Genomic DNA, 13,537 nt, shown 5'->3' with positions numbered 1-13,537 from the left:
CATCCGTCCACATCAATCCGCAGTAGTTTAGTTAAATATTCTATCAATTATCAAAAGGTTTTAACTAATATCTAGGTATTTGTATATGTTTCTGACTTGTGTGTTTTCCATATCTCTCAGGACAATATATTAGGATCATACTCAGTAATCTCAATTTGTACAGTTTGACATTTTAATTTGTAGAAAGTTGAAATGCAATTTACTGTTAAACTATCGCAGTGGGGCCAACAGCTTAAGTAGTCTGCAGTTGCCTTTCCAATATGATGGCTTGCATGTATCAAAATTTCTTTTAACTCAATATCGACAAAACTGAAAGCTCCTCTAAACTTCTACATACCTCTCCTCAACTCCATCAACTTCCCTAATTGACAGCCCAGGCTACATTGAGAAACTTGAATTGATACAGAAACCTGGCATGTTGCCTGAGTGAGAACTTAGTTTCCTTGCCAATGTAATTTCTGTTACAAACACCAACTTCTCCCACCTTCGAAATGTCTCTTCCCACAGTGCTGTTGAGTCTCTACTGCGGAATTCCAAAGGGCAGAAAACGCTAGTGGCAGTTGTGTATAGACCACCAAATAGTAGTAGTGAGTTGGGGACAGCATCAAACAAGAAATGAGGGATGTGTGTAATAAAGCTAAAGCGGTAATCATGGGCGACTTTAATCTACATATTGATTGGGCTAACCAAACTGGTAGCAATGCGGTGGAGGAGGATTTCCTGGAGTGTATTAGGGATGGTTTTCTAGACCAATATGTCGAGGAACGAACCAGGGAGCTGGCCATCCTAGACTGGGTGATGTGTAATGAGAAGGGACTAATTAGCAATCTTGTGCGAGGCCCCTTGGGGAAAAGTGACCATAATATGGTAGAATTCCTTATTAAGATGGAAAGTGACAAAGTTAATTCAGAAACTATGGTCCTGAACTTAAGGAAAGGTAACATCGATGGTATGAGGCGTGAATTGGCTAGAATAGACTGGCAGAGGATACTTAAAGGGTTGACGGTGGATAAGCAATGGCAAACATTGAAAGATCACATGGGATGAACTTCAGCAATTGTACATCCCTATCTGGAGTAAAAATAAAACTGGGAAGGTGGCTCAACCATGACTAACAAAGGAAATTAAGGATAGTGTAAAAGCTAAGGAAGAGGCATATAAATTAACTAGAAAAAGCAACAAACCTGAGGACTGGGAGAAATTTAGAATTCAACAGAGGAGGACTAAGGGTTTAATTAAGAGGGGGAAAATAGAGTACGAGCGGAAGCTTGCAGGGAATATAAAACCTGACTGCAAAAGCTTCTTTAAATATGTGAAGAGAAAAAGATTAGTAAAGACAAACGTAGGTCCCTTGCAGTCGGATTCAGGTGAATTTATAATGGGGAACAAAGTAATGGCAGACCAATTGAACCAATACTTCGGTTCTGTCTTCACGAAGGAAGATACAAATAACCTTCCGAATGTACTAGGGGACAGTGGATCTAGCGAGAAGGAGGAACTGAAGAAAATCCTAATTAGCCAGGAAATTGTGTTAGGGAAATTGATGGGATTAAAGGCTGATAAATCCCCGGGGCCTGATAGTCTGCATCCCAGAGTACTCAAGGAAGTGGCCATAGAAATAATGGATGCATTGGTGATCATTTTCCAACAGTCTATATCGATTCTGGATCAGTTCCTATGGACTGCAGGGTAGCTAATGTAACACCACTTTTTAAAAAAGGGGGGAGAGAGAAAACGGGTAATTATAGACCAGTTAGCCTGACATCAGTAGTGGGGAAAATGTTGGAATCAATCATTAAGGATGAAATGCAGCGCATTTCGAAAGCAGTGACAGGATTGGACCAAGTCAGCATGGATTTATGAAAGGGAAATCATGCTTGACGAATCTTCTGGAATTTTTTGAGGATGTAACTAGCAGAGATGACAAGGGAGAACCAGTGGATGTGGTGTATTTGGACTTTCAAAAGTCTTTTGACAAGGCACGCACAAGAGATTGGTATGCAAAATCAAGGCGCATGGTATTGGGGATAATGTACTGGCGTGGATAGAGAACTGGTTGACAGACAGGAAGCAGAGAGTCGGGATAAACGGGTCCTTTTCAGAATGGCAGGCAGTGACGAGTGGAGTGCCGCAGGGTTCAGTGCTGGGACCCCAGCTCTTTACAATATACATTAACGATTTGGATGAAGGAATAGAGTGTAATATCTCCAAGTTTGCAGATGACACTAAACTGGGTGGCGGTGTGAGCTGTGAGGAGAACGCTAAGAGGCTGCAGGGTGACTTGGACAGGTTAGGTGACTGGGCAAATGCATGGCAGATGCAGTATAATGTGGATAAATGTGAGGTTATCCATTTTGGGGGCAGAATATTATCTGAATGGTGGCAGATTAGGAAAAGGGGAGGTGCAACGAGATCTGGGTGTCATGGTTCATCAGTCACTGAAAGTGGGCACGCAGGTACAGCAGGCGGTCAAGAAGGCAAATGGTATGTTGGCAGGAGCAGGGTGATCTTAATGCAATTGTACAGGGCCTTAGTGAGGCCTCACCTGGAATATTGTGTTCAGTTTTGGTCTCCTAGTCTGAGGAAGGACGTTCTTGCTATTGAGGGAGTGCAGCGAAGGTTCACTAGACTGATTCCAGGGATGGCTGAGCTGTCATATGAGGAGAGACTGGATCAACTGGGCCTTTATGCACTGGAGTTTAGAAGGATGAGAGGGGATCTCATAGAAACGTATAAGATTCTGACGGGACTGGACAGGTTAGATGCGGGAAGAATGCTCCCGATGTTTGGGAAGTCCAGAACCAGGGGTCTTGGTCTTAGAATAAGGGGTAGGCCATTTAGGACTGAGATGTGGAGAAACTTCTTCACTCAGAGTTGTTAACCTGTGGAATTCCCTGCTGCAGAGAGTTGTTGATGCCAGTTCATTGGATATATTCAAGAGGGAGTTAGATGTGGCCCTTACGGCTAAAGGGATCAAGGGGTATGGAGAGAAAGCAGGAAAGGGGTACTGAAGTTGCATGATCAACCATGATCATATTGAATGGCGGTGCAGGCTCGAAGGGCCGAATGGCCTACTCCTGCACCTATTTTCTATGTTTCTAAAAGGCATGCAGGATCCTGGGCTTCATAAATAGTATAGGAGTCGAAATTGAGTATCGCCCCGTTTGTGGGCGGTAGGCGAAGCGGGAACACTTGCGCCTGGCGCGGAAGTCCTGCCCCGCCCGCAGAATTGGGGTTATCGCCCCCGAGAGGAAGTGGAGCGCAATGTCAAGCGCACCACTTCCTTGCGGGGACGGGGTGGTAAGCGCACAAATTTTCCAACGCTATGCAGCCTCTTCGCATAGCGCTGGCGTAACCACAGGGCCCTCCCCTTCCATTAAAGGGAAGTGCGTGGGCGAGGGGCCACCACTGCGCCACCAGGGCTGTGGATTGCCGCAGCCCAGCACAGAAGCAGGGTGCCAGGCTGCACCATTACGGCACGGAACCCGCAAAATGGGCAACAAAAGGCCAGACCGCTAAGTCGGCCGAGCAAAAAAAAAATGGCGCCGCGCACCTCCCCTTTACTTTTTGCCCCGCGAGTGGAGTTCAGCCCGGTTCGCAACGTGCGAGGCTGGGACTGACATTACCCGTGGCAGCCTCATGGGGCACTACCCAATTTCCACTGCGGGGCGAAAATGAGGCTTGCGTCTCCGCTATCTCTCGCGCAATTTCACGGTAGGTGTTAGCGCGAATTTCTCCCCCATAAGAGTACAAAAGTGTGGAAATTATGATGAATCTGTATAAACACTGGTCAGTCGTAACTGAAGTACTGTGTCCAATTCTGGCCACCACACTCGAGGAAGGATGTGAAGGCCTTCGAGAAGGTGCTGAAAAGATTTACGAGAATGATTCCAGAAATTAGAAATTTCAACTATGTTGATAGATTGGAGAAGCTGGGGTTGTTCTCCGTGGAGCAGAGAAGATTGAGAGGCGATTTGATAGAGGTGTTCAAAATCAAGAGAGGTCTGGACAGAGTAGATAGAGAGAAACTGTTCCCATTGGCAGAAGGATCAAGAACCCGAGGATACAGATTTAAGGTGATTGGCAAAAGAACCAAAGGCAACACAAGAAAAAACTTTTTTACGCATCGAGTGGTTAAGATCTGGAGTGCACTGTCTGAAAGGCAGACTCAATCTTATCTTTCAAAAAGGTGAAGGTAAAAAAAATTGCAGAACTATCGGGAAAGGGCAGGGGAGTGGGACTCGCTAACATTTATAAACCCTAGCCCGAATGGCCGCCTTCTGTGCTGTAACCATTCTATAATTTATTCTATGGCTGGATTTTCGGGTCGTTTGCGACCCAGTTTTCACCGGGCTTTGACCCTCCGCGGCGAAAAATGGGGTGGGGCACGATCCTCTGGTCAGTTTTTGCAGTGGTGCTTCGATGCACCGCTGGGGAGAGCTGCACCGAGAACTGCTCGCATTGCAACACCGGCAGAAGCTTCGACTCGCATCCGACCCGTTCACCCCGAAACACGCCCCGCGATGACCGCCAGGGAAAACACAGTGTTGCAGCCCTGCCGACGGTGGCGAGTTGGATGAACTGCAAAAAAGGTACATTCCAGTTTTTATTTTTTTTATATTTTCGCAGCGATTTATGTTGTAAGGGTGTTGGTAGTGTTTTTTGAATGTTTTCGTGAATTTCTTTGGGGTTTCTTTTTCCTCCTCCCAAGGCCTCTGTCGGAGCGCACCCTGCCCCGCTCTTTAGTTGGTGAGGTTTCCGTTTTTGCACCACGAAAGTAGAAGAACGCCTCCCTTTGCGCTGCACCCCGGCACAGGCCCCAAATGACAAAAGTTGCTCCACAAAGCGCAAACGTTAATCGGGCGGTAAATTTCCCGCCCCGCCTCCGTTTTCGCTCCCGAAAACGGCAAAGCCAAAAATCCAGCCAATGATTCTAACATTTCACCATTGGTGGCCACTCTTTCAGCTATCATGCCTCTGCCTTCTGGAATTTCCTCGTTAAATCCCTTTGCCTTTCCTCCTCCCTTCCTGCTTCCAAAAATCTTCTCAAAATAATCTTCATTCGCATCACTTAGTTCCATCTACTGATTATTCCCACTCATTCGGTGTCCGTTTGTTTCTCCTCCGCACTTCTCTAACATATTCTGAAAGCATCTTTCCAACGTGTAAAATGTTTTATAAATGTATGTTTCTGTTGTTGAACGACCAAATTGAAAGCCTAAAGTTGCCATGCCAACTGGTTTGATGGTTGGTTTATTATTTTTCTGTTGAAAATATCTGGGTTTAGTGTGTGAATAATCAGATGATATTTGAAGGAATTTTGGTTGGCCATCAAAAGATGTATGAATGTCTGTATGGAATTACTGCTTTACGGGTTTGTTCAATCAACCATTCTTATAGTTAAATAGCTGGAAATTTAACCTAGACCATTATGTTAAAATGGAGTACGATTTCTTCATGCAGTACCTTTTTATGCAGCAAAACTCCTGTTCAGTTGAGCTAGTAATAAGATCTAAGAATAAGCCATTGAATAAACATTTTACAGCTATTTAATTTGTCTAAGTTCAATAGTTGCAATACTATTATGTGCTAGTTAGTGGTGCTGTTGTTTTACACTGGCAGCAGGCACTTGTGTAGTGCTGATTCTAAAGTATAATTCTCAATATATTTTGTGTATCTTTAAGCAACTTCAACACTGCAAAGCAACTTCAACACTGCAAAAAAAAAAATTATTGTTACAGAAATGGCATTTAGAAAGGATGATGTTTTATTCAAAACATTGTTGGCATTCTATGACTTAATCGTTTTGCATTTTTAACTTTTTAACATTTTTATTCCAGTTTTAATTTAGATCTTTTTCATATAATTATATTTTGATATTTATTTGTTTGTACTCATTTTTAATTCTGTCGTGATAATTTGATACAGTCTGACAAACTAAATACTCGACATGGCAGAATTTTTCTTAATGACTCTTTATGCACAGATACAAGTGGGCCGAAATGGCCTTCTGTGCGATAAACTTCTATGGTTCTAACACTAACCTTAGATGCAGAAAGTCGCAATCTTGCCAAACTTCCTTATTCTTCCACTGGATGAGGTCATGCACATGGCTGAGATTTAAGGGCACGTTTATTTGCAACACCTAAAGCTCTGATTCGATCCCCTTGATCACATGATTGATTGCTGATTAGTCCCCTTGGCGGATAAGACACACCCAGCAGTTTCTCTGGAATCTGTAACTAGAATCGCCCTGCCTACGTCATCAGTGACTTTGCAAAGTGTAATTCGAGCCACTCTGACTGCCGACTCCAGACAGAACAGAGCACACTTGGAGCAGAGAGGGCTCACTCTCATGGGTTAAGACCTTCTCCCACCCCCCCAAACAAGTTCCTGCCCCCATCCCACACCGCCCAAGTACCTGACCTTCCACCCTCACCGCCCCCCCCCCCCAACCCAAGTTTCTGACATTCTCCCCCCGCCCAAGTGCCTGACCTTCCCCTCCTCCCCCTGCCCACTTTCCTGACCTTCCCAGCACCCCAGGTTACTGACCTTTTTCCCCCTGCCCAAGTTCCCTTCCTCCACGGATTCATGACCTCCCCCCAACAAGTTCCTGGCCTTACCCCGACCCCCACCTTTGTGTGTGGGTTGCAGATTGTTAACTGGTTTATTGGGTATGAAGTGAAATCAACCGGGTGTAGCGGGAGGAGAGGGAGAACATGGTGTGGGTGTAAAGGCTTATAAGAACGTGATCCATCTTGCCATCTGGATCATGTTCTCACTCTTGACCGCCCCCCCCTCCTTTCGACCTGGATCACATTCTTCCCCCATCCCCACTTGCTCTCCACCTCTCCACCCCCAATCTCTCTTTCATCCCCACAAACTAAACAATATTTAAAATTGTATTTGCTCAGGCAATGGAATTCTGCAGATGATAAAGAAAAGTATGGTTACTGAATTAAGAGTGATTAGGCGTTTTTTTTTGCTTTTGCTTTTCCAAACACCTTTTTAAAAAAAAATATGGGAGGACAGTAGATTTGGTATTTTCAACAGACTCATCAGTTCAGAGATAGAAAGATTCCACAGGATTTGTACATGAAATGGATGCAAAATATCGACAAAAGACAAAACTGGTAACACCAGTTAATTGTTGGTCCATCAACAACAAGTCGATTCCACCCCCGCCAGTCTCTCTGCCTCACTCTTTCTCTCCCACCTCCGACTTTCTCTCTCTCAGAAGGCCGTGAAAATGTTTGTGTCGATAATCACAGTGATATTCTGGGCAAAGGTCCTGGAGCCTCCTTTACTACAGTCTTTGATTTGCCAAAGATAACCCAAAAGCCTCCGGTTCGGGCTCAAGTGGCAGTTCCAGGCTCAGCAACGGGGTTCGAAACCACTTCTGGCACGTACTGCGCACGCCCGACCGGATTGAGTGCGCATGCTCGAAAAGGGGCGGAGTCCATGGCGCGCAGGCGCAAAAGAACACACACATGTTCGTGCACGTAATCACTCCGGAGATTTAACCTGTGTTGAGATTATATGTCAATTTTTGCAATGCAGATATGGGATGTTGCATTCTTTCTTTCATCCACTGGGTGGTAGCAATTAGTCAGTTTCTGTACAAAATGTAAAGTACACAGCAAGAAAATAAATCTTTTAAACATCCAATGAGTAGGCTTTGCAGTTTATATGTGACCGTGAACATTTACTTTGACCTGAAGAATCTCCAGAGAGCAGTGTTATTCAGGCTGATTTTAACCCTGCTCGCTCAGCAGAACCCTGGCGGGTGGCTAGTGAAAATCGCACTGGCTATTCCCTGTCCGAGAGCCACCATGATCACAACATCTTCAATTTTAACACACTCTCCTGGCAGGCAGCAAGGACACACGCCTGGAGCTAACAACGTCCTTCTTTACATGTGCATGTTGCAGCTCGGTGACATCATTGAGACCCGACCCGACTGTAATTTTAACTCCGACCCGAGTAGAGAATCCACCTCAAGTTAAAAGCGGGTCTAGTGTTCCTGCTGTAAGCATGCTGCTTTGTCGTGTACAGTAAATATCAGAGCTGTCTCTACTTTTCTCTCCTACCTTTTTCAGCCTTGCTGGTGTCTTGCACAGTGGTCCTTCCCTAGGTTTCTCAATAAAGCAAAATAATTGCTGGAGGCTCAACCCCCACCCAGCTAGTCATCACTTAGAGAAGAGAAAACAACAGGAAAAGATAAAACCATTTCTAAAAGTATAAACCTGGTTGCTGTAACAATATGTCCCAAACACAAAGCAACAGAATAAGGAGGTCAGACCGACGTTTTCAATCTCATTAGATGTGGCCTCTAAATTATGGGTAGTCAAACATGGTAGATACAGGGCAGTAGAGTCAACTTCCCTAAGAAGCAGGTAATCCAGCCACTGAACCCAACTTGATATCCGCCCCAAATCTGAATTAGTAGCAGGGATTTTCACGATTCAATTTGCTGACTACCAAATAGGCACAGAATTTGCCCACTGAACAATTGTGCGAGCTCTCCATAAATAAGCATTTGCTCTCGAAGTGACAATAGTAAAAGTCTCAACTAACTTGCTGACTTGTGGGTTTTTTTCAGTAGCATTCGAAATATAAATGGGGAACTAAAAGCTGATTTTATATACCCTGGGCTAAAATAACCAGCATCAAGTATATTGTTACATGTGAGTATGGGGCCCAGGGGCAGCATGGGCCAGTTCTCACTGCGATACGTGTGCGCGCGAGGTCCGTGCGGCAGAGCAGGTCTCCAGTTGTCTTGGGTAATCCTTGCCACTGGACCAAGGCCTAACTCTGTCAAGCCCGTGTGGTGGCTGATGTACAATGGCCACAACACGTTAAAAAAAATCCACGCACAGGCATCTTCCACCCTTCAGAATGTAGTTCAGGACCTGGAATATTCGGTCCTTCATCGAAACGCCGGTGAACTCATCTTTTTTTTTGGTGCTGAAGCAAGTCATCCTCGTTTCGAGGGACTGCCTATGATGATGATGACTTATTTGTACTGAATAGCTTGTCGACATACTAATTTTAGTTAAAGCTAGTCAGTCATATATTATTCAACCTGGTGCTCTGGAAGATAAACACTAAGCCATTTGAAAACATGCTATTTTCGATTCTGTTGAATGTTTTCAAATGGCTTCACAAATTTAAGCAAAATCGCTATGTTTTGAATGCACAAATAAGGCCCTGAAAATCGCACTCCTCTCTTGGTTGATTTTCAAAATGGTGGCCATTCGCTTCTGAAAATTGCTTAAAGACGACTAGCAAAATGCCAAGTACTTGACTAGTGCTCCTTAGAAATAGATTGGCTCTTCCTCATTTGTGGAATATATAAGTTCCCTGTTGAGAATCAGCAATATGTATTTGTTTTTTTGGTTGCTCGGCCTGTGAATATGATGCAGAGTACGAAAGGGTATACTTGCTTTTGTAACAGTTCAGAGAAGGTTCACTAGGTTGATTCCGGAGATGAGGGAGTTGACCTTTGAGGAAAGGTTGAGTAGGTTGGGCCTCTACTCATTGGAATTCAGAAGAATGAGAGATGATCTTATCGAAACGTATAAGATTATGAGAGGGCTTGATAAGGTGGATGTAGAGAGGATGTTTCCACTGGTGGGGGAGACTAGAATTAGAGGGCATGATCTTAGAATAAGGGGCCGCCCATTTAAAACTGAGATGATAAATTTCTTCTCTCAGAGGGTTGTAAATCTGTGGAATTTGCTGCCTCAGAGAGCTGTGGAAGCTGGGACATTGAATAAATTTAAGACAGAAATAGACAGTTTCTTATACGATAAGGGGATAAGGGGTTATGGGGAGCGGGTGGGGAAGAGGACCTGAGTCCATGATCAGATCAGTTATGATCGTATTAAATGGCAGAGCAGGCTGGAGAGGCCATATGGCCTACTCGTCCTCCTATTTATGTTTTTATTAGCCTGGTTATACAGGTTCTGTGCTCAATTGTTGTAATAAATTAACAAACTTTTACTCCTTGCTGGAAAATTTAATGTCAACAAACTGCGCACTGATAACACTTGCAGTAAGCACACTGGCCCAAGTAAAGCACTTCCGATGCTGACTCACTTGCGCAGCGCCACTGTTTTCTGCATGAATCATGCTAATCTGCAGACACATTAGCACCCTGAGTTTTGCCGGGAACTGGAGTTCCAGCTGTGTATCAGCAACACAGAGTTGAGCTCTTTACTTGCTTGGGGTGAGTTGGAGGAAGAAAACATTACGGGCCAGATTTTGCTGTAGCGAGGCATCGAACGGTATTTGCGATTAATTAGATGCCCCTGCACCCTTCAGCTCAAAACATCTTTACTCGCTAAGCTGCTGAAAGTGCGAGCTGATAACTATCACAGCAAGGGAAACAGTGCATCTGCGACCTGAGTGACGAGGGAAATGAACTGTGTATCTCTCGAAAGATTGAAGGATTGTGAAATAAATAGCAAAGGAAGTATAAATTACAGAAAATATAAAGTATAAGCTGAGACGGAAGTATAAATTAGTGGGTGAATTCAGTGTCAAAGCAGGTATAGAAAGAAAGATTGTATTAAGAGAGAGAGAGAGAGAAGAAACAGGAAAAGTAAAAGAATATTTTTAAAATTTTTACATTTCATGGAGGAGAAATTCAATCATGCCCCGACTTTTTAAAATGTGAAAATTTAGCACCAGGCGCAAAAAATTCTGAAGTTCTTCTAAATTGGGCTTTAGCGCCCAGGAAGGAAGGGGTGGGCGATGTATCAAGTGCTAATGAGCTCAGTGGGGCGGTACCACCAGACGCTACCCAATTTCAGGTGACTTGCATTCAGCAATCATCCTTCAGTCCTTCGCACTGGCTCATTCCAGCTCTTAAAGGGGAGATTCTATCAATCTGCAGTTGCTCATTTTCAGCATTCCTGCAACTAAAGTCGACCTGAGACCAACTGAAAGACCTCATGGCTATGGCTGCTCCCAATCCAAATCCAAGGGAGAGAGCTCATTGGTTCAATGAGGCCGCATTGATGGCGGCAGTGGAACAAAGGAGGGAAGCGCTGTTCCCGGCAAGTGGAGGGAGGCCATTGCCCTAGGTCTTCAGGGCAAATTGGAGGGAAGTGGCACAGGAAGTCTCGGCCAGTAGTATCGTGGAACGCAGCCTGACAGTGGGTGGTCACGGTGAGTATGTGCTTCAACAGGTCCTACATACCAGCATCTGAACCTCTGTCTGTGCACACTGCGCAAAGAACTACTCCCCCACCAAACATCTGCAACTACTCAAACTCACATCCTCATCTCGCGCCTTGCCTACAATCACAACTATTTAACGACAGCAGGCATATCTCCCAGACACATAGCTGGACTCTAACTCACACACATTCCTTACTTTTACAGGCCAAAATGGCACACATGGAGATGAACCTCAGCTCCAGCAGCTCTTGGACCTGAAGGAGCAAGTGCTGCGACTCATTGGGCAGCAGGCGGTGGGTGCCATGGCTGTCGGCAACTAACCTCCCCTCTCCTTTTCTCATCCCACTTCCCTCTCACACCAGAAGGCTTTATCACTTTCCAGTTCCTGATACTATCAGCATTCCTTCATCCATTCCTGCTCCCCTGCCCTCACTTTAACGTGAGTCTTGTGCTTGTATGCTTTCAGATAATCAACCAGCAGATGAACTGCCTGTCCCTGAGCCCCCCAACCCCCCAATGAGCGTGATGAAGGAGAAAACTAGCAGGACACGAGCACTGCGACACTGCATCTCTCACCCGCAGGCACCACCTCAGAGACTGGCACTACGCATCCATTAGAGGCAAGCTTCGTAGAGGGGTCTGCACTGGGTGATGCACCGGGGACAAGCGGGCTGCAACAAGGAAAGGGGAAAGGGTAGCTCGGGGGCCAGCTCACCGGAGAGAGTGTTTGTGCGCGAGTTCTGCTGCACAGGACTCTGATGAGGACCTTGATGGGAAGGTATTCACAATAAGGGTAATGGGCATGCACTCCGAGATGATAGGTTCAATGGCAAGGGTGCCTGAGAGCCTCTCGGCAATGATCAGAAGGGTGGAGGAGTCCGCCTCCAACATTGCACAGAGCTCTGTGCACACCATGGAGCGCACCATTTCCAGTCTGCAGATGATGGTGGACTCCCAGAGAGACCGTGACCTCAGGGCGCGTGTCATGGGCGATATGGCAGCTTCCATTGCAGCACAAGCGGAAGCAACGTAACCTCTTAGTGCTGTAATGCAGACAATAGTTGCTGGCATTGAAGCTCAGTCTGCTCTCATGCAATCGGAGCTGGATGCCCAGCGAGCTGTGATTGCTGCCATCATCGCTGGGTCCACCACAATCGTCCGGGGATCTCACGGTGTCGCAGCAGGCCACCAATCTGTGCTCCAGCAGATTTTTTAGGGATGCTGAGGTGCTGACTCGGGGGAGTTCTCACTGGGTCAGTAGAACAGGAACCTGCTGTCCTCTCTCAGGATGACAGCATTCCTGATCCCACCACTGCCACTCCACCATTGCACTTGTCGCTGCCTGTCATCCTGCCAACCTAGACTGCCGCCGCCCAGCCTGAGGTGGTGCAGTCTACAGCCAGGCCTTCCAGGCCCAAAGCTGGTCGAGGGCATCCTGCAAGGCCAGTTGTAGCCTCTGGCCCTGACACTCAGCAGCCTTCCACCAGCCAAGCTGCAGCCACTGGGGAGGCACTGCGTAGGAGCAGTAGAATAGGTAAAGGCAAGAGGGGATATAAGGTTTTGCACAAGGGTGAATAGTAAATTGAATTGGTGTGTATACATGTGCTTTTCTGCTAAAAATGTAATTGGAATGTTGCATATTTGGTGCTGTCTCTCATTTCAGTTTTGGGGTTCTGGTATGCAATGAGAAGTTGATGTAATGATGGGGTCGTGCAGACATCTGGAAATTTGCGTGGAATTCATTGGAACCGAAGTCTGATGAGGCACTCGCAGACTGCCCTTGCAGAATTCCGATTGAGTGGCTGCCTCCTCCGTCGCTGCAGCTGCTCCTGTTCCTTCTCCTCATGCTTCTGCTCTTCCTCCTTCCTGAGGTGGTGGGGCTGTGCCTGGTGGCAATGGCTGCGCCCTCATGACGGCCAAGTTATGCAGCATGTAGACGACGACGACGACAAAAAGGGACACCCGCTCAGCCGAGTACTGGAGGACTCCTCCCAAACGGTCAAGGCAGCAGAACCGTTGCTTGAGCATTCCGATGGTATGCTCAATGATGTTGCTGGTGGCAGCATGGCTCTCATGATATGAGTGTTGGGCTTGCGGAGGGGAATCAGGAGCCAGCTGGAGAGCGGATATCCCTTGGCTCCGAGCAGCCAGCTGCGAGCTTGGTGACTGGAAGAGAGTTGGCACACTGGGCTGGTGCGGGATGAAGGCATCGTGGCTGCTGCCAGGATAGCGGGCATTGACGGTGAGGATTCGGCATGTGTGGTCGCACACCACCTGCACATTCAGTGAGTGGTAGCCTTTGCGATTATGGAATACCTCAGGATTATTATGTGGTGCCCACAAAGCGACA

General features: G+C 46.2%; 1 protein-coding gene across 3 annotated transcripts in view; it reads left to right on the top strand.

The window, feature by feature from the left end:
* LOC139228570 (mesoderm induction early response protein 2-like) overlaps nucleotides 1–13,537 on the top strand; it is a 117,376-nt gene that overhangs the window by 74,751 nt on the left and 29,088 nt on the right. The window lies entirely within an intron of this gene.

The sequence above is a fragment of the Pristiophorus japonicus genome, chromosome 18, assembly GCF_044704955.1.
Source record: "Pristiophorus japonicus isolate sPriJap1 chromosome 18, sPriJap1.hap1, whole genome shotgun sequence".
NCBI classification, from domain to species: domain Eukaryota; kingdom Metazoa; phylum Chordata; class Chondrichthyes; family Pristiophoridae; genus Pristiophorus; species Pristiophorus japonicus.
Note: the sequence above shows the minus strand (reverse complement) of the source record. Positions and strands in the feature narration are given on the sequence as shown.